The sequence below is a fragment of the Octopus bimaculoides genome, chromosome 2 (genome assembly GCF_046866305.1).
Source record: "Octopus bimaculoides isolate indiv1 chromosome 2, ASM4686630v1, whole genome shotgun sequence".
Taxonomy (NCBI): Eukaryota; Metazoa; Mollusca; class Cephalopoda; order Octopoda; family Octopodidae; genus Octopus; species Octopus bimaculoides.
This window is the reverse complement of record NC_142929.1, coordinates 84,125,513-84,146,984: the sequence shown is the minus strand read 5'-3', so window position 1 is coordinate 84,146,984 and position 21,472 is coordinate 84,125,513. Positions and strand designations below refer to the sequence as shown.

The following is a 21,472-nucleotide window of genomic DNA, read 5'->3' as shown; positions in this document are numbered from 1 at the left end:
CTGCCAAATTAAATTGGAGCCTGGTGTTGCCATCCGGTTTCACCAGTCCTCAGTCAAATCGTCCAACCCATGCTAGCATGGAAGGCGGAAGTTAAACAATGATGATGATGATGATGATGATATATATATTGTTATGTATACCAATAAGATAATGAAGGGTAAGAACTTACCCTGTATTTTCCGAAGGTGGCGAGATAAATATTTGTCAACAACTGTTTGGCAAAAGTGAAATAACGTCGGTATGAATAACCAAATATATATACAGGAAGTTAGCATAGTACGAGACAGGTAACCTCGTTCACTTCCTGTTAACGAGCAAGGCAGGTAATCTCGTACTTCCTGTTAAAAAGGGGAGTGGGGAAGACAGCTGGAGCTTGGCACAAATAGAACCAGAACGAGAGGCAGAACTGCATACGAGTCGGACCGTTCATTATCTACATTGAAACCATTGAGACTGGACATAATCTCCATATATGAACATTTACTTCCCTGTTTGAACACTTTGTTGTTGCGATCAGAAGTTTACCCCTTTTTCTTACATTATTAATTTGTCTGATCGTAACAATATATATATATATACAGATAACTATATATACCCACATACATATATATGTATGTTTATCCCACCTCCTTATGTTTGTGTAGGTATGCCCACTCACAGATCAATATGAACATACATCTTTGTTTCTTTCTATCTCTTTATCTCTTCACAAAATATATATAGTAGGAAATGGCAGAGAATCATACTAAAGATGTTTTGAAACTGAAGGACCACAGAACTGAAATTATGTTTAAGAGGCTGGCAAATATCAGGAGACAATCCAAATAATATAATAATGGCAGTATTACTGAGCAACGGCTACACAAGGATTACTGCTCAGATAGAGTGGAAGAAACAAGAATTCATCCATTCCTATGCTCTCATCAGACCTCACAATAGGATCCATGGCTCCATCTTTGAACACAAATAGAAAAAAGATGACAAAGGTGGAGACACTGGTGTGACAAATATTTCCCTGGTTCTACTAACTCACAAGCGAACACAGATGAAATCATGAGTGAAAGACTTGCCAAAGAAAGAGACACCAGCACAAATGGCCCAACCACCACCAATGTGAACAACTAAAGAGATGAAAGGGCTAAAAAAAGGCAAAAGGAAAAGTAAATGAAAAAAGGACAACAAAAGCTTCTGATGATGACACAAATGAAAAGAAAAAAAAACCCAAGAAGAGCAACCAAAGAAAGAAGTAAGTTAGACAGCCCATACCCAAAAGTACAAATAGTTAAAAAGAAAATAAACACTGAGAAAAAAGATACCCTGAACAATAGAAATGGGACCAGCAAATAAAGACTCCCAAAGGAAAATTACCTGTATCAAATGAAAATATGATGATGTAGTGCACACTACTTCCAACAGCTGGCCCTACCCAAATGTCATCATAAAGGCTGCAGCTGAGCAACAATCTTTTTTTAGGCATGGCTCAAAAGATTGTACAACAACTGACTTGGTTACATCAGTTTCAGGGTCAGGGCCATCCCCACCAACATACAAGACTGCCACAGCCAATGGATCCATCAGCACAGATGTCACATCAGTGTTCTTTCTAAACATTAGAGGACTGTTACAACTCAGTAACAGAACCAAAATTCCTTCCCTGAGAAACCTTGTAGCATGCAATCAAGCCTTATGCATAGCACTCACTGAAACGCACCTAAAACCTGACATCATACATGCAAAAATACACGCACCAAAGTATGTTATATTACAAAATGATAGAAAAGACAGGAGTCATGGTGGAGTTACAATGTGCATCTGCAAAGACCTCATGCTTCAAACTGTGTGTGACACATTAATTGTACATATAAGACAATTCAATATAGCTATGTGCTATTTATTGCCCATCAGATGCTCCAAATCACATGAGCCTATTTGAAAACTGCCTTGCAAAAATAGAAGTCCTAACCAAACCAGAACAACACATCAGCGTACCTCTCAAGAGAGACTTCAACTTGCCCAATGTAGGATGGTTTGAGGGCCTTTCCTCTCAGGAATGACACGATGAGAACAAAGACAGGTGAATCCCTGCTCCACTTCACCAACATGTTATACATGGAGCAAGTAATACTGCAACCAATCAGGGCATACAATATACTTGATCTTTGATTCACAAACAATATGGATCTCATCCATAATGTGAAAGACACACTGATGTTAGTCTTGGATCACAATATGATGGAGCTGACCATGTATGGAGCAAAGGAACTTGCCTAAATGCAGCCTATGAGAAGCACTTGAAATCTATCCAATCTGAACTTCCAAAGACCAGACTGGAAATCAGCTGAAAAAGAGATCAACAGAGGATTGAATTCAATGTCTCTCTACACCTGATATCGACATGAAATTCAAAGAATACATGTATATAATGCAAGCCATATGCTACAAGATTATATCAGAAAGAAAGGCCACTGCACATAAAACAAGATTCTTAAAGAGAGGAAAGTTCTTATGAGACAGCACATAAAGACTGCAACAGAGAACTCAATGGTGGTGAAAAATCTTGCCTGGAAACAATACTGCCAGAGACTGAGAAAAATCAGAAACATTTTCACAAAAAAGAAATAGCAGACAAAGGAGCTAAGGTATTAGAAAATATAACATCGAACCCTAAAGCCTTCTTTAAGTATGCCAAAGAAACTACCTAAGTGTGATGCAGGGTAGGGCCACTCTTCCAAAAAGTTGACAGTAACAACTGATTACATCAACATCAAAGAAAAGGATGTAATGATGTAGATGCTAACTCAGCAGCTGGCCTCAATGGATTCCCAGTGATCCTTCTCAAATTGTGCAAATGAGCCCTTGCAAAACCACTGCAGCTTCTTTTTCAGAGCTTCCTTGCAAGTGGTAAACTCCAGGCAAATTGAAGGAGGGAATAATATGCCCTATTCATAAAGGAAGGAGCAGAGCAGATGCTAAAAATTACAGCCTTAACTCTCTGACCTCAAAGTCATGGAACGAATAGTCCACAGAAAACTAATTGCATTCCTTGAAGAGAATGGCTTCATGACTGACACCCAGCACAGTTTTTGACCAGGTAGAACCTGCCACGTAACTTGTAAGAAAAAGAAAACCTATACAGTAAGTCATTTTCACTACTGCTACTGATGTGTATCTGCGTGAATAAATATATATCAATATCTATCTATCTATCAACCTGATTACTACCTAGCTCAGATACCAGGAAACCCCAAAATGGCTGAAGTTCAAAAGATAATGCTCATGGGAACTGCCCATATCCTACGTAAAATACTGCCTATGTGATCTCAAATTTTTAAACTAACACATAATTTTCTTATGGTTTCTTAAACATTCTCTAGAACAACACTATGTACAAATCCAAATATATGGTACCCTAGGCATAACACCTACATGAACTTCTAACTTGTTGTCTCTTGAGGTCTCTGGGTGAGACTTGGATCCAACTTGTACAAATGCAAAGCAAAAGTCAAACATAAAATAATAATAATAATAATAATAATAATCATAGATGTTATAACAAGCCTAATAACTTAATTAGTAGTGATTATGGACCAAATACACCTAAGAATTTAACTAATAAGAAAAATAAGAAAGTACATTTTAATAGTAGACTACATGCTAACACTAGTGGTAAACCTGTGTTAATAAATAGTAATGGTGAAGCAAATGACATAAATAAAAAGTATTCCACAACAAAAAGAACTACCAATCATTATAATAATATTATTCTGGGAAATAATAGTAATCAAGGTATACCCTATATTCACTCACACAATAAATTTAAGAGAATAAATAAAAACTCTATCTGGTTTAAATATCCCTTTCAACTATGCAATATCCACGAATATTTACAAAAAAATTATGAATATTTTACAAAAAAATTTCCCTTCTTCCCACAGATATAGTAGAATTTTTTCTTGTCATACAGTCCGAATTTCTTACTCTACCCTTCCTAATGCAGGTTCAATCATAGCTAGGTTAACCCTTTCGTTACTATATTTCTGACTAAAATACACCCCTCATGAGTTTCAATTAAATTCTAAAATAATCATGAATTTAGACTAGTCTCATTAAACACCTGTAACTTTTTTATTTATCAACATATTAATGTGATATTTGGAACATAATTAAAGATAGGGTTTTTAATCAATTCTATTGCATAATTTTTGTCTCAAAGTTCTCCACGTACTGGGGTACTGCTAGTGTCTCTTACATGTAAATATTGGTTCAGCTTCACAAATCGTACTTGTGTCATAATACTGGAAACATATTCATCGCCAAAAGGTTCCTGATTACTCCAGTAATTTGTTATTCTGGGTAACTGTCTAATACCCATAATAATATATATGGCAAAAATTGCCCGTATTTCATCTGCAGTTTCAGGAAACCACAAGCTATCTTTTTTTTCCGGCTTGTTTACATTCTGCGTAACAGTTTGTTTCCGCAGTAATCATTTCAAACAAGCATGCTGGAAAAAATAAGAAAAAGAAGTCTAAAGGTTTCGCTTCCTGAGAAAGACTATGAGTAGACCCTGTCTCCTCAGAAAAATTGTTAATAAAAATATTTTTTAAATCTTTACTCCATTCTGGTGTAAACTCATCCTCGCTGTCGCCGTCGCTGCTTTCAGTTTCGAATACAGAAATATCCGATTCATTATTGTTCACCATGTGCTTTTGTAGCTCATTCATTCTTTTCTTCGATATTTCCATATCTTCTGTTGAAAAACCTTCAAATTCAGAATCACTGCTTGATAGCATGAAACTCCTCTCCATCTTCAAACTTGAAAAAAATTAACGCCGCAAAAAATGTGGAAAAAAATCTTCAAATTCACTGAGTTCAAATATCACGCCAAACAATGTCGGATACAATAACTCAACTGTTTGCAAAGTGAAATCAGGTGTTTTAACAAATGTACTAACGAGATTTGGGTCTGAATATACATTTAAATAACAATGGGTACTCTCGGTCGGCTACGGCCGGGTTGGTCTTATGAACCAAAAAATTTTTTGGCTGGCTACGGCCGGGTTAGTAACGGAAGGGTTAAACAAAAAGAACATTAGGTTAGTTAAGAATAGTGAAGTTAAGAATAGTGGATATGGTTATATGAATATAAATAATAATCTAACAAATGCCAATAGTAATATTACTAATAATTATATAAATAGAAGTAGAAATAACAGTGGCAATGGAAATTATGAGGATAATAATAATATGCTTAGTCCTGCCAACCATAATTTTAACCAACAAATAGAATGCAGCAGTATTGATGTTGAGAGTTTAATTGAAGTAGATGATGGGCTCAACTCCAATGAAAATAATGGAAACCAGGGATCTAGTTCATATAATATCAATATGCCTAATGTTGGAGGAATAATTCTAACTGATAGCACATCAGGAAACGAGTTAAATAATGATGGAAATGATCAAAATATACCTAATAGTAGAATTGATGATAGGATAAATAATATTAGTGTAAATAATTGTAACAATAATAATAGAGATATTAGTAATAATATAGGTGTGGTTGATAGCTCCACTAGGTGCAACTGCAGAAATAAGTCCCATTGTGTACAAATGCATTATAAGTACGATAACCGAGAATTATATTTACGTAGGATGTAGCATTAATCTGAAACAGAGAATATATAACCATAGGTCTTCTTTTAGACTAAGACATAAGGCAAATAGTACGACATTAGCAAATAAAATTTGGGAGTTAAAAGATAATGGTATTAGTTTTAGCCTTAAATGGGAAATTATAAGAAAAACTCAACCTTATAGAAATAGGAGATATGGATGTGAATTATGTTCTATGGAAATATATGAAATTTTTAAACTTACAAATAATCCTAATCTAATCAATAATAGATTAGACCTCAGGGTATCGTGTGTACACTGCTCTACTCGCACTTTTGAATTTTTTAAAAAGTAGTTAAAATTATCAAAATATTGTATTTCAACTTCTACCATGTTCATCTTAGGCTACTAATTAGCACATATTTTAAATTGGAAATTGAACCTTTATAACATATATTTCTGATCTCTCACCTTAACATACAATCTTCTCGTCATAAACTGAGATTTCAACTTTATTCCATGAGAGGTATTTTTTCACACTACTTCTGCTACTGCTGTTAGTTCTTAATATGTATCTTAATCCTATGTAGGAAGTTTTATAAGTTCTTAATGTTTTTAATTAGTTCCCAAAATTTAAATTTTATTTTATTTTATTTGATGCTTGACTCTAAAAGGATCCTTATTATTATTACATTATTTCAGGGCTTGTAGTGGTAGTGTCGTGTTTATTCTATATTTTGACTTAAATAAATCTAATCCTCATTCCATTAATAATCTGTAATTAGCCCATGTTGGTCTTAAAACAAGTTCACGACTATATAAGATAGTATAATTAAACTAATAATCAATTATCATGTTTCTATATTGGATGTCCTTGTTAATTCCTACTATTTTTTTTTGTCCCTTAAACCTTAATAAACCCATTATTATAAACTATATAAACCCTATACTAATTCTTTACATTATAAAAATAAAGCTTACCTTTTATGTGTCTTTAAAATAGTATTATTATATATATTAGTGCCCCTGGACTGGTTCTTGTGCGGGTGGCACATGAGATGCACCATTTTGAGCGTGGCCGTTGCCAGTACCGCCTGACTGGCTCCTGTAGGATTTTCGAGCGAGATCGTTGCCAGTGCCCCTGGACTGGCTTGTGCGGGTGGCACATAAAAGACACCATTTCGAGCGTGGCCGTTTTCGTGCGGGTGACACGTAAAAGCACCCACTACACTCTCTGAGTGGTTGGCGTTAGGAAGGGCATCCAGCTGTAGAAACTCTGCCAAATCAGACTGGAGCCTGGTGTTGCCATCCGGTTTCACCAGTCCTCAGTCAAATCGTCCAACCCATGCTAGCATGGAAAGCGGACGTTAAACGATGATGATGATGATTAGCTTAGATTTTTTTAAATAATTTATAATAGTTTTCTGAGCCCAATATATATAATATTCTTAAACTTTACACCTTATCTATAGCCTTTGAATTCAAAATTGACACTACTTCAGGGTTTTTGTATAAACTAATTACATTTTTATTATTTTAAAAATGTTTATTATTAACATACTTCTTATTATTAACATATTAATTAAGCTGATGATGTATCAGAGAATAAAGATGTTATGGGTGAGAAATGCATGTGAATGGATAATGGTATGCTTGCACTTAGTGATTCTAAGAAAGAGGCAATGGAAATGCCATTATGAAAAGGTAGCTAAATATGAAGAATGCATGGGAGATGGAGAATCTTCCAAATATGGTCCCAACTGAGAGGCCACCCATCAGCATGATAGATATAGCAATTAAGGATATGAAGACATGGGAAAGTCCCTTGATCATCAGGTATCATTGCTGAGATGTTTAAAATATCTGGAGTAGGATACAGTTTGGTCACCTGTATATTCAAACAGGTGGTACAGGAATGTGTTACACTGAATAACTGGTGTAACAGCTTTAAAGTCAGCTGCTACAAGGGTAAAAAGAGTTGCTTTAGACAGAAACAATTACAGAGATATCAAACTGCTGGAGCAGGTCATGAAAATTAGAGAGAGAGTTATACCCCAATTGATTAGAAACAAAATTAGACCAGATGAGATGCAGTTTGGTTTTGTGCCAGGGAGAAGTACTACAGATGCCATCTTCCTAATGAAACAGTTGCTGAAATATAAACCAATGTATTTGGCATTTGTTAACCTGGAGAAAGCCTTTGGCAGATTCCCTTGCTCTGTAATCTGGTGGTCTCTGAAGAAGTTAGAAGACAAATGGCTTGTTAGAGCTGTACAAGCCAGGTACTACTGTCAAGGGGTGAGAGTCAGCCATGTGTACAGTGATAAATTTAGTATACAAGTAGGGGTTCACCAGAGCTCAGTTCTCAGTTCCCTCTTATTTATTATAGTCCTCCAGGCCGTAACAGAGGAATTTAAAACTGGTTAACCATGGGGACTACTATACACTGATGACCTTGCTCTTATAGCAGAACTAGAAACGTAATTCCAGGTATGGAAGCAAAACCTGGAATCAAAGGGCCTTAAAGTTAACCTAGTGAAAACCAAAGTTGTTGTGAGCAAGAAAGTGGATAAGATTCTCTTTCTGTCAAGTAAATGGTCCTGCTCAATATGTAGGAAAGGTGTTGGAAGGAATTCCATTCATTGCACCCAGTCCTTGTACCTTAAGGGTATATCCTGGCACACCGCCACCATCTCTTACTCTCTCCCTGACTGGAGTAACCACATATCTCCTCTATACTTGTTTCTGTCCCTCTATCATAGTTTAATCTCTCATCAACTGGCACAAAGCCACCTCCTTCAATACCACTTACCCTCTCAGTTGAGGGATATTTGTTTTGTAAGTTACTTGGTAACCTTGCTGTGGCTGGTGCCATATAGAAAGCACTTGGAAGGGAATCCAACCATAGAAACCATGCCAAAGAAGACAACAGAGCTTGGTCCAGTCCTCTGGCATGTCAGCTGCTGTCAAATCATCCAACTCATGCCAGCATAGATGGAGAGCATTAAATGATGATGATAGATTATATGTATTTTGAATGACTCTCCTGAAGATAATGTACGAGTGTTCAGCTTCTGCCAAACGACCTGCACAAAGGATTTATGGTGATCAAATGTATGTGTTGTACATTAGCTCACTCTCTCCATCAAATCAACGCCGCTTGAACAGGTGCACAGTGTACTGCATGTCAGATGTCGTCTGCTGGTGAACTTGCAGAAACGTTAGCACGCTGGGCAAAATGCTTAGCGGTATTTCGTCTGCTGTTACATCCTGAGTTCAAATTCCGCTGAGGTTGACTTTGCCTTTCATCCTTTTGGGGTCAATAAATTAAGTACCAGTTACACACTGGGGTCGATGTAATCGACTTAATCCCTTTGTCTGTCCGTGTTTGTCCCCTCTATGTTTAGTCCTTTGTGGGCAATAAAGAAATAAGATGTTGAAGTGACTGCAGAATAATGCAAGTTGAAGTGTTTTGCTCAAGAACACAACACATCACCTGGTCTAGGAATTGAAACCATGATCTCATGATCATGAGTGCAACAACCTAACCACTAGGACATGTGCCTTCACGTATACACTAGTGCTGGTGCTATGACAAAAGTGCCACGTTCATTCTGTAAAGTAGTTTGTATTAAGAAGGGCATCCAGCTGTAAGAATCCAACCAAAGCAGAAAGCACAATATAGACCTTGGACCAGCATGTTCCTGCTAAAATGTCTAACCTAAGCCAGCACAGAAGATGGATAGGTGGTCATGATCTGAATCAGTCCTTATTTCAAATTACTGTCCTCCCAGACAAGTTGGGGATGCCACACTTATACACTCCTTTTTGATATAGTTTCTATGGATTGATTCCCTTCCTTAACACCAACCATTTTATCAGTTGCACTTTATCACAGCACCAGTGTTACAGAGATTGTCATGTTCTCAACAACATTAAACATTCCTCTCAACCCCATTTGTTTCCCAGTAACTTTACAATCTGTACTCAGTGAAGTTTACTGTGTCATCAACACTACAGATGTTGTCTTGTTCCCTTGTATTTTAACATATTCTTTATTCATCCAATATTTCTTGTCAATGTATTTCATAAAAGCAATAAGAAGCTAACTATCTACAATTATCAAATAGAAGCAGTTTAGCTCTCCTGCCTGAGGAGTGGTGCTAAACACATCTCTGCTGCTCATGTGTGAACCTAATTTCCCTCTTATATTATCAATTATGCTTATTCACTATTTGTTCAATAGTACAAATCAGTTTCTTGGTAGCTAAATGCATTCCTCATTTTATTCATTACTTAATTCCTAATTTCAATGTATATTCTGACAAGTAACCATTACTGACACTGGTTACCTTTGCTCCATGCAATTAGGGCAGTGTTTTTTTTTTGTAAACTACTAGATTTTTCAAAATATCTTAGATGGTATCCCACTTCTTACCATATTGATGGAGAGGGGTGTTCCAAGTTTGCCAGGCAACCCTCACTGAGAAGTAGATGTGCAAAAAAGTTCTCTTGGGGAAGGGAACATTAGCCTGAGGTAGGTGATCAGCAGAAACTTGAAATTAAAAACTGAAATAGTTCAGTGGGGGTACTTCAATGTTTAAACAATAATCCATATAAAGTGAGTGTTAGAATAAATTGTATCCAGGCTATGCAGTTGGTAACAGGAAGGTCATCCAATTATGACAGTCACAAGATTTAATACTTTGAGTTGCAGTATTTGTTTAGTCCCATATTAACCCTCTGATCAAAAATGTTCCAACCATGACCATCCTGTCTTTCTATGGTATCAACAAATACATTATTAGTTGCTATTTGTATCAGATAGAACAACTCCATAATGGCTTTCTCAGTGTCTCATTATTTGAGCTGTATAGCAATGAAGTGTAAGTTTAGTTTATGTACACTCAGTGTGAAGTACATTCATCAATGACAAATATACAGAGGAGATAGCTGAAACAATAAACTGGAGGCTTTTTACAGTGCATAGCTAACTATTTAGTTTCAAATACAAAGTTCAAATCCAGCAAAGGTCAAATTTGTTTTAAATTTCTTCATTACACAAAAAGGGGAGGTATCGTAGTCATAAACAACAATGACAATAATTGGTTTATTAGACAGAATTGATAGCATCTGTTGAGTTGCGGATTTAGTGTTAGATGTGGGTGTAATTAAAATATAGTTGCTCTTTTAGAGTTAGAAAGATCTGAAAGAAATTTAAAGCGTTTGTGTGTGTGTGTGTGTGTGTGTGCATGCGCAAAAGATAAACTGTATGAAGCACACATAAAATGTTGCAGGTTTGAGAGTTATGGGCACTGAATGTACAGTGAACATGATCCATTAAGAGCGTAATAGTAATCTGCATGAAGGCTAGAACACAAGTGAAACTAAGGGAGCCTTGGTCTGGTATTAAGAGTAGCAACTAATGTACATAAGAAAGCTCTTGTATGGGCACATGATGAAAATGAACAATGAACACTGGATGAAAAAGTACAGTGGTTTGTGAGCGAAAAACATGAAAAGGGTTTTTTTGTCTGATCTCTGGATACAGGAGGACAGAGACGAAACAACAAAAAATCAAGAATAGTGGTGTATGGTAGACACACCCAACTGGTGGGACAGCCTAAAATAACAAACATTACACAGTTGGTGATAATGATGCACATAGTGTTTTTATTACACAAACACACATATGTACATATTGTATGTGTGTGTGTGTGTATTGGATGTATACATAAAGTTGCTGTTTAGCTCCAGGTTAATTCTAATTGAGCAGATCTTGAGTGAAAAGCATTCTAGGACCATCCCTTATTCTTAAAGGTTTCTCGGACCACATTATCTAGTGCGGCCCTTTATTAATTTTAAAGAAAGTGGACTGAAAGGGAGATTTGGTTGTTATTTCTAACAGTTTAAGTCAACACATACAAGTTCCCTCATCCTGACGAATAATGGCACGGACACTTGATTATAATAATCTCTGAAATGTACACACACACACACATATATATATATATATATGTATGTATATATATATATGTATATATATATATATATATATATATATATATATATATATATATAAACGTATACTATTCCAAAATAAACACTATGCACACATATACTGCATTCACATGTATCACACTCTTAATAACCATATAAAGATATATAACACAACAGATACATATATTATCACTTACTGAAAGCACTGTAGAAGTAACTCAAGACCGTAGCAAGGTGCCTTCAACCAGTGGGTCACGGATAGTTCGGAGGTATGTCGCAAAGTTTGCAGGCGATTCGAAAACTGAGCATATACATATAAGCCAGCAGTGTTTGGGGTCTGAAGATACGCCTTATGAGCGAAAAACCCAGGGTGACCCCATAAACCGGCCTACCTCACTATAATATTAACTGCTTTACACCTTAGGGTGTACTTCTCCGGATTTATGTATTTCTACAAACGATCCTATATATATATATATATATATATATATATATAAGGAAGAACTTGAAAGCACAGTCCCTGTGTATTCCGCTGTATCAAAGTACAATGTGTCACCACATCAGAGTTTGAAATCATTTTTTTTAAATGCAGTTTTTAAATGCCGTAATGCATTCGGCCCTCGGTCAGTGGACCAGGATTGGTAAGAATTGAAACTGTAAAACCGATAATTCTGCAGAAAATTAGCCCCAAACTGTAAAGCCCCAAGTAACTAGTACAGTATTTTCAGCGAATGAATTCCGCTTGTAAAGCCAGATATACTTTATACATACACAAGATGATAACGTACATACAGACACATATATTTCCATATATAGCAAACCAACAACGAATACCAAAATATACATATATAAATATGTACATACAAGTATATAAATATATATATATATATATATATATATATATATATATATATATATATATATACGTGTGTGTGTATGTACGTGTATACATGTGTGTATATAGACATGTGTGCACAAACACATATATACATACATATGAATATACACGTACACACGGTTGATGTAGAAAGTGTACAGCATCCTACGTGCAAATGAAAACGTTAAACAAAGAAACAAACAACAACAATAACGAGTCTCGATAGTTTCATGCCACACAACGACGACGGTAATTATTTGTAAGAATAAAAGTTTTAAAGAAATTCTGTCGGTTTTCACCTGAGATTCTGGGGCTGGTGGTCGTTATCCAGTGGAGGCAGCCATGTTAGGCCGTGCCGGTCATAAGAAACATTGATTTCTGATTGGTTGAAAAATGATCTTCGCCTCAAATAATAAATAAATAAATAAATAAATAAAACAGTAATAAAATAATAACTGTAAACACTACATAAAACAAAACAGAGTCGCCGGCTGGAATTAGCGCACAATCTAGTGACGTCACTAGTTTATCTTTGCTGGAGTGTAAAGCTGAGAACTTTCTTCAACGATTCGTAGCTGAGGAAATATTCTATTATAAACTTACGAAACCAGACGTTTAAAATTTAATTTGTGTTATCAGTTTTTCCTCCCCAGTAATTCTAATTTTTCTCCCCTCTAGAATTATTTTTTAGTTGTAGTAAACGAGTTGTTTTAATATAAAAACAAACACGAAATAATTTGTTTATTGTCACAGACACAACAGGGTTTAAGGGAGGCATATTTCACGTTGGCTATAAATGTATTTTAAAAAGTAACTAGCTCTTCAACATGTCGTTATTTCTAGAAATTTACTTCTGTATCTTCGAATTCAAATCCTGCCGATGCTCGCCGGTAGTCCAACTTGATACAATAAAATAAGTACCAGTCATATAATCAAACGAAGGTGCATCGAAACAGTCTCGACCTACTGAGAATAGCAACTAGATCATGGCATACCGTAAAAACAAACAATGTAGATTTGATATACAAATAAGCAAGACGGAACATCTTTGATGAGGGATTTGTCTAGTCATTGCTGATCTGCGACTGAACTACAATTGTGATTGTATAAGAATTCAAATAATCAGTCCTCCCCACCCCTCTTCTACGTCCTCCTCTTCCCTCATCCTTCCTTCGCTGCCACAACTACTATATACAATTTAGAGCTATTTTGTGAACAAGAAAAAAATAGTTCTTTTGGAAAAGGCATGAACGTCACTACATGACATTTTCCTTTTATAATCTTAAAATGAACACTTTAGATGTCACTTTCTGAAAAAGATGACAGTTTATTAGCAGCTGGTATATCCTTTGATAATGAGCTTTGATCAGAGTTGATCTGGAGTTAAACAATGACAGTGTAGACCAACTCTGCTGCATTTCTAGTTGTGACTAATTCACTTAGAGAGTTAATAGTTTTGAGAAAGGCATAAATATCATGACATCTCAGATTGTGTCACTTTAAACAGAAACAAGGATCTTCTCTAACTGCTTCTAATGCTCTGGCTAAAACAAGAATGTCACTTCTTTTCATAGTTTTTGTACTCCATTTTTACTAATGGGTTTTTAGAAAATGCATGCTCATCACCACATCAATGTAGTCTACATAACTAATGTAGTTTCGCTTGCTTTGAGCTGGGTCTTTACTGGCCAAGACTAAAGAAAAAAAGAGTCCAGGTCATTTCGCTGTAAATAGGGGTACCATGGACATTTTGTAAACGTTCTATTAAAAAATAGGTCACCTTTATAAACAATAATTCATCTTTTATACAATATCCTACTTTTCTACTCAACAAAAGAATGGTAAAACTGATGTTTACCTCTGTTGTTGGTTTTCACAATGAGTTCAACATTCCAGATGTGTATAATTTGAAAACAGATAAAATTGGAGAAGCTGACTTCCTTCTAGATACATTACATATAGAGGAAGTGTTTTATGTTGGTTGGTGATTCATTGTTAATTAGTCATACAAGGAAGAGCAGCTGCTTTGATCTCTGCTGTACTTTTGAGACTGTTGAGAGAAAGGAGTGAGGTTAAGAAACCTTGACTTGTATTTTGCAGCAAACCACTATTTTGATCTCCATGAATCAGTGGTCACAAGTGGTCCTGCCAACAAATAGGGCAGCCTCACAAGTTTATATTTTGACCTGAACTTCTGGCAACTGTGGCACTAGACAAGAAGTCAAGTAAGGAAGCAAGGTCTCAATCAAGTATTCTTTAGATTGATGATCTAGTTCTTATTCTTCTAACAAAGAGGACCTCAAGACAAGCACCCAATGACCAGGTGGTGGTGTTAAGCCAGGTAATGCATGAAATATACCACTTCTCGATGTAACATGAATTCAAGTGGATCTGTTCTAAAGCAGGTAACAGGAAGCATCCCAGTCTCTTCTGTCTTTGAATCATCACAAAAGAATAATCTGCTGTCTATAGCAACTACTTGCACGTAGTGGGACTCAACCATATAATTAGTCAAAACAAAGCCACTGTTATATTATTCTGCCTTTAAGTGTTGAATACCAGTTTTAGCATATGTTTTTATGACTCATTTCTTCCTTTTAATAAACATGTTATTGTTGTTTATCCTTTGATCAACATTCATCCAATAGACATGTAATGACCACCAGTCTTCTCTGGTAGAGCATATCTGGAACTCTCTTAACTCATGTGTTCTTTTAAATGGTAGTGTGTGTGTGGTTTGAGAGTGATTTGGTTGTATTTTCTAACAGGTCAAGTAGCCAGTGCAGTTTTCTTATTGAAAGGCTCAATAGTCATGTATCAGCAGTCATAAAAGCATGAATGTTACTGCATCAAAAAATAGGTGGCTTTTGTGTTGAGGCAAATTGAAGCCATATTATATGTATGAAGGTGGAAAGCCCCATAGAACAAGCTGTAGTCTGCCAACAAAATAGTTTGACTCCAAGTTGACTCATGGATTTCCATTAGTATAAGGAAAAGGAAGCATCTCTTGTCCCTGATGATCCCACTCCCAGTAATGAGGTGTGAATTGTTGTTATTCAGTTTGAAGTTCTTGAGAGAAACAACTGGAACACGGAATTGGGATTAGACCATGAAGGTGACAAATGAAGAGAAGCCAGTAAATAGAATGACTTCTTGAGGAAGTGATGTGTAGCGAGCAAATTAAGAGCATCAGTGTCACCTGTAGTATCAGCAGAAGAGACAGCTGGAAAGCACTGTCTTTGCTTTAAGACTGATCAATGAAGAATGGAGAAGATCCAAGAGCTGAATGGCCTTTGAGTGTAAGGATATAGTTGAGCACGTTTATTATAAATGTGACTTTTGGAAGTTAAACACAATGGAAAAGGCATTGTGTTAAACTATAAAATGTAATAAAGTTAATGAGTAGCAGGAGGACTAGATACAATGAAGATGCGGTTGGTGTAAGGTATAACTGCTTTACTTAACAAAGGTTTAAACTATAAAATAGTTTTATGTGAGAAAAAAAGTGCAAACTTTTTTAATATTGCACAAAACAAAGATTACACTTTTAAATTGCAATGACTGAAGAAAGAAAAGTATATATAAATAAATCATGCCAGCATGGACAATGGACATTAAATGATGATGATGATGATGATATATATATATATGTATATATATATATATATATATATATATATATATATATATATATATATATATATATATATATATATAATGGAGAAATTGTACAAAATATATAAATAGTTTATACAAAATGTATAAATAGTTTCGATTACATGTTGTTATACATAGATTTATTGCAGTTAAAGCACAATTAGATTAAAATATTGATGTTTATACAAATGGAGAACAATGCCAGCATATTATTTTGTCTCAAGAAACTTCTCAAAAAGACATCTGTTAAAAACACAGACCTTGCTCAAAATGTTACTGGTGGTACAGTTTTGCATTTGTATAGACATTGTACCTTTTATATGCATCATTTTTTTCTCTCCCTCTCTCTCACTATATGTGTGTGTGTGTGTGTGTATAAAAGTTCAATTAGAGGTTAAATAAACCTCATTGAGGAATTATGTCTATTTTTGTAATTAATAAATATAATTATTAATTGATTTATCTCTATTTTCGTATATATCGTCATCATCATCGATTAACGTCCGTTTTCCATGCTGGCATGGGTTGGACAGTTTGACTGAGGTCTGGAGAGCCAGCAGCTGCAACAGGCTCCAGTCTGGTCTGGCAGACTTTCTACAGCTGGATGCCCTTCCTAATGCCAACCACTCCGAGAGTGTAGTGGATGCTTTTACATGCCACCGGCACAGGAGCGAGTAAGGCAGGCCTCGCAACGATCATGTTTGGATGGTGCTTTTTACATGCCACCAGCACTGGAGCCAGTCAGTGGGTACTGGCATTGGTCATGATTTGTTAGTACTTTTTACATGCCACCAACACAGGAGCCAGTCAGGCAGACCTGGCATTGACCACGTTTGGATGGTACTTTTTACATGCCATCGGCATAGAAGCCAGCCAGGGGGCACCAGCCCTAGCTGCATTATTGGTTTCACTTGACACAACAGGTCTTCTCAAACGTATCATATCACCCGATGCATCAGGAGTATTCTTAACAGGGCTGGATGTGCTTGGCTGTGATCTCACTTTACTTGCCGGCTCTTCTCAATCACAAAGGTTCTGATCTCCTGTTGTTGCCGCTATGAGGCTCAATGTTCAAAGGTCATGCTTCACCACCTCATCCCATGTCTTCCTGGGTCTATCTCTTCTACAAGTTCTTTCTACAGTTAGGGAGTGGCACTTCCTCACACAGCTGTCTTCATTCATACGTAACACATGGTTATACCAGCACAGTCGTCTGCACACCACATTTGATGCTTCTTATGCCCAACTTTTCTCTCAGGGCACATTACACATCCAGCGGATCATACTAGCTTCATTTCTTTCAAACCTACGCATGTCCTCAGCATTCATGGTCCATGTTTCACTGCCATGTAGCATGGCAAGTTTACACACATGCGTCATACAGTCTACCTTTCACTCTGAGCAAGAGGCCTTTAGTTGCCAGCAGAGGTAGGAGTTCCCTGAACTTTGCCCAGGCTATTCTTACTCTAGTTGCTACACTCTCAGAGCAACCATCCCCACTACAGACTTGGTTGCCTCGGTAGCAGAAGCTATTAACTACTTATAGTTTCTTCCCCTGGCATGTAATGGAATATTTTCTGTCCATCTTGAGTGTTTATTGCCCCAGTGCATCTGCCACACACACAAAGACTATTTTCCCAGTTAACCTTCCTTTGATATTGCTGCACCTTTTATGTGTCCATAACTTACACCGGATACATTGTATGGAGTTTCTACCCACGCCTTTTCTACAGATCGAGCAGGGCTATCTACCTGAAGGGGTTTGTGATTTGATAGCCTTCCTACTTACTAAGACTTTGGTTTTGGCTAGGTTAACACTAAGGTCCTTCGATTCTAGACCTTGCTTCCACACTCTAAACTTTGTCTCCAGTTCTGGCAGTGACTCGGCTATTAGAGCCAGGTCATCAGTATAGAGGAGCTTCAAGGGGCATCCTGTCTTGAATTCCTCTGTTATTGCCTGGAGGACTATAATGAATAAGAGGGGGCTGAGGACTGATCCTTGGTGAACCCCTACTTCCACTCAGAATTCTTCACTATACTCATTGCCAACCCTCACCTTACTGACAGCATCCCTGTACAGAGCTTGTACACCTCTTATCAGCCACTCATCTATTCCCAGTTTCCGCATTGACCACCAGATAAGGGATCGAGGGACCCTGTCAAAGTCTTTCTCCAAGTCAACAAAAACCAAGTACAAAGGTTTATCTTTGGCTAGGTATTTCTCTCTGCCTCACCAGAAATATAGCATCAGTGGTGCTTCTGCCTGGCACAAAACCGAACTGCATCTCATCTCGGCTAATTCTTGCCCTAATTAGTTGGGCTATGACCCTCTCTGTAACTTTCATCACCTGATCCAATAATTTGATACCCCTGTAGTTATTTCTATCTAAAGCATCACCTTTCCTCTTGTAGCAGTTGACGATGGTGCTGGTACACCAGTCATTGGGTATGACTCCTTCATGAACTATCTGATTTAAGATGCGGCTGACAAGACCATAACACACACTGCCCTATAATTTAAGCATCCCAGCAGAGATTGCTGATGGGTCACATGCTTTCCCTGTCTTCATATCCTTAACATATATATATATATATATATATATATATATATATATATATATATATATATATATATATATATATATATATATATATATATATATATATATGTATATATATACTAGCTGTTGGACTTGGCATTGCTCGTGTTGTCTGTGTTAAAGTTAAGCCCACCTCTGACCTTGTATTGAAATCTAGGTTCCCTGTACCAACTATTACCTATTAATCCAAAGAAAAGTGTTAAGGGTATGTCATAAAATAGAATCCATGTGACCATTTATATGAAAATATCCCAGTGACTTTTAAATCCCAATACATTATATGAATAATTGATGTTTCATATGCCGAAGTGCTTAATTTTACTCATAGGTCAATTTTCTTCAAAATCAGTTCATTATTTTATTGAGTGAATTTTGACATTTTCCACCAGCTTAATTTTAATTCTACTACATGACTCCAACCATAAACCTTACCTAAATGTCAAATTTCATCAAAATCAGATGAATTCTGTAAAAGTTACAACATAAAATATTAATCCTATGGGTAATTGCATACAAAAAGTCAATTGATTTCTTAAAATTCCCCACTCACGTGCAATTATCGATTTCTCTGTCAACTTTTCATGCTGGCATCAACTAATGTACATGAACTGTAATCATGTGTAAAATTTCTACAAAATCAATAAGAATGTCTCTAAGGAAATGCTTATTTGTATTTGTGCCCTTCTCAAGCCCTTTTGAATTAAATAAACGCTATTACCGTCTCCCCCACCACAACATTTACCTACATCTCAAATTTCATTAAAATCAGAGAAAAATATAAAAGTTATGGCCAAAAATATAATCCGTATGGGTATTTGCACGCAAAAAGCCTATTGATTTTATAAAACCACTGCTCAGGCGCAATTATCGATTTGTTGTCGACAAAAGAAACAGGCTTGGAAGGACTGGAAGAATCGTGGTAGCAGGGAATTGTACCAATCTGCCAGAAGGGAAGCTAGACGACAAGTTTATTTAGCCAGAGGGGAAGCAGATAAGAAAAGATTTGCCAATGTTCTGCGCCGTGAGGACCAAAGACTTGAGGTATTTCGTGTTGCAAGACAGTGTAGGAGAGAGAATAGTGATGTCGTAGGAGAGAAATGTGTTCGCATGGATGATGGTACGCTTGCACAAAATGAGGCTGCAAAGAAAGAGGTCTGGAGATGCCACTACGGTAGATTGCTCAATAAAGAGAATAAATGGGAGAAAGAGAGTCTGCCGTATGTCGACCCAACAGAGGGACCAGCTATCTGAGCTGACAGTACCATGGTAGATAAAGCAATTAAGAGTATGAAGACAGGGAAAGCCCCCGGCCCATCAGGAATCACTGCAGAGATGCTCAAAATATCTGGCAGTGTCGGCTATAGCCTAGTCACCCGTATTACGAACCAAGTGATACACGAAGGAGTCATACCCAATGACTGGTGTAGCAGCACCATAGTCAACTGCTACAAAGGTAAAGGTGACGCTTTAGATACTAATAATTACAGAGGCATCAAGCTGTTAGATCAGGTTATGAAAGTTACGGAGAGGGTCATAGCCCAACTAATTAGGGAGCGAATCAATTTAGATGAGATGCAGTTTGGATTTGTGCCAGGTAAAAGCACCACTGATGCCATTTTTCTGGTAAGACAGCTGCAGGAGAAATACCTAGCCAAAGATAAACCTTTGTACCTGGCTTTCGTTGACATGGAGAAAGCCTTTGACAGGGTCCCCCAATCCCTTATCTGGTGGTCAATGAGGAAACTTGGGATAGAAGAATGGTTAGTGCGAGCCATGTACAGAGATTCTGTCAGTAAGGTGAGGGTTGAAAATGAGTACAGTAATGAATTCCGGGTAGAGGTAGGGGTCCACCAGGGTTCTGTCCTCAGCCCCCTATTATTCATCATAGTCATCCAGGCAATAATAGAGGAATTCAAGACAAGATGACCCTGGGAGCTCCTCTATGCTGATGACCTTGCACTAATTGCTGAGTCACTATCAGAACTAGAGGAGAAGTTTCAGGTGTGGAAGCAGGGACTAGAATCGAAGGGCCTTAGAGTCAATCTAGCTAAAGCCAAAGTCCTAATAAGTAGGAAGGTAGATAAAACACAAACCCTTTCAGGTAGATAGCCCTGCTCAATATGTAGAAAAGGAGTAGGTAGTAACTCTATAAGATGTACCCAGTTCAAGCTATGGACACATAAGAGGTGTAGCAATATCAAAGGCAGGTTAACTAGGAATTTAGTTTTTGTGTGTGGCAGATGTTCAGGTGCAATAAATACTGTAAACAAACAGGAAACAACTTCTGTCTCATTCCAGGGAGAAAAACTAGAGGTAGTTGATAGCTTCCGCTATCTTGGTGGGTGCACTGAAAGTGTAGCTGCTAGAATAAGAATAGCCTGAGCAAGATTTAGAAAGATCTTACCTCTGCTGGCGACAAAGGGACTCTCACTCAGAGTAAAAGGCAGACTGTATGATGCATGTGTACGAACAGCCATGCTACATGGCAGTGAAACATGGGCTGTGACGGCTGAGGACATGCATAAGCTCGCAAGGAATGAAGCCAGTATGCTCCGATGGATGAGTAATATCAGTGTGCATACCCGACAAAGTGTAAGTATCTTGAGAGAAAAGTTGAACATAAGACGCATCAGTTGTGGTGTGCAAGAGAGACGATTGCGCTGGTATGGACATGTGGCGAGAATGGACGAGGATAGCTGCGTGAAAAAGTGCCAAACTCTAACA

General features: G+C 37.0%; 1 protein-coding gene across 6 annotated transcripts in view; it reads right to left on the bottom strand.

Moving 5' to 3' along the window:
• LOC106881778 (winged helix repair factor 1-like) overlaps positions 1–13,784 on the bottom strand; it is a 147,262-nt gene extending 133,478 nt beyond the window's left edge. For 2 of the 6 annotated variants that reach the window (XM_089347096.1, XM_089347098.1), the window contains exons 1-2: positions 12,791–13,469; positions 5,649–5,666 (exon numbers count right to left, since the gene is read on the bottom strand). The gene's annotated coding sequence lies outside the window, so the exon portion shown is untranslated. The other 4 variants (XM_089347097.1, XM_089347094.1, XM_089347095.1 and 1 more) reach the window with 4 other exon arrangements.
• Between the last annotated feature and the right edge of the window lie 7,688 nt (positions 13,785–21,472).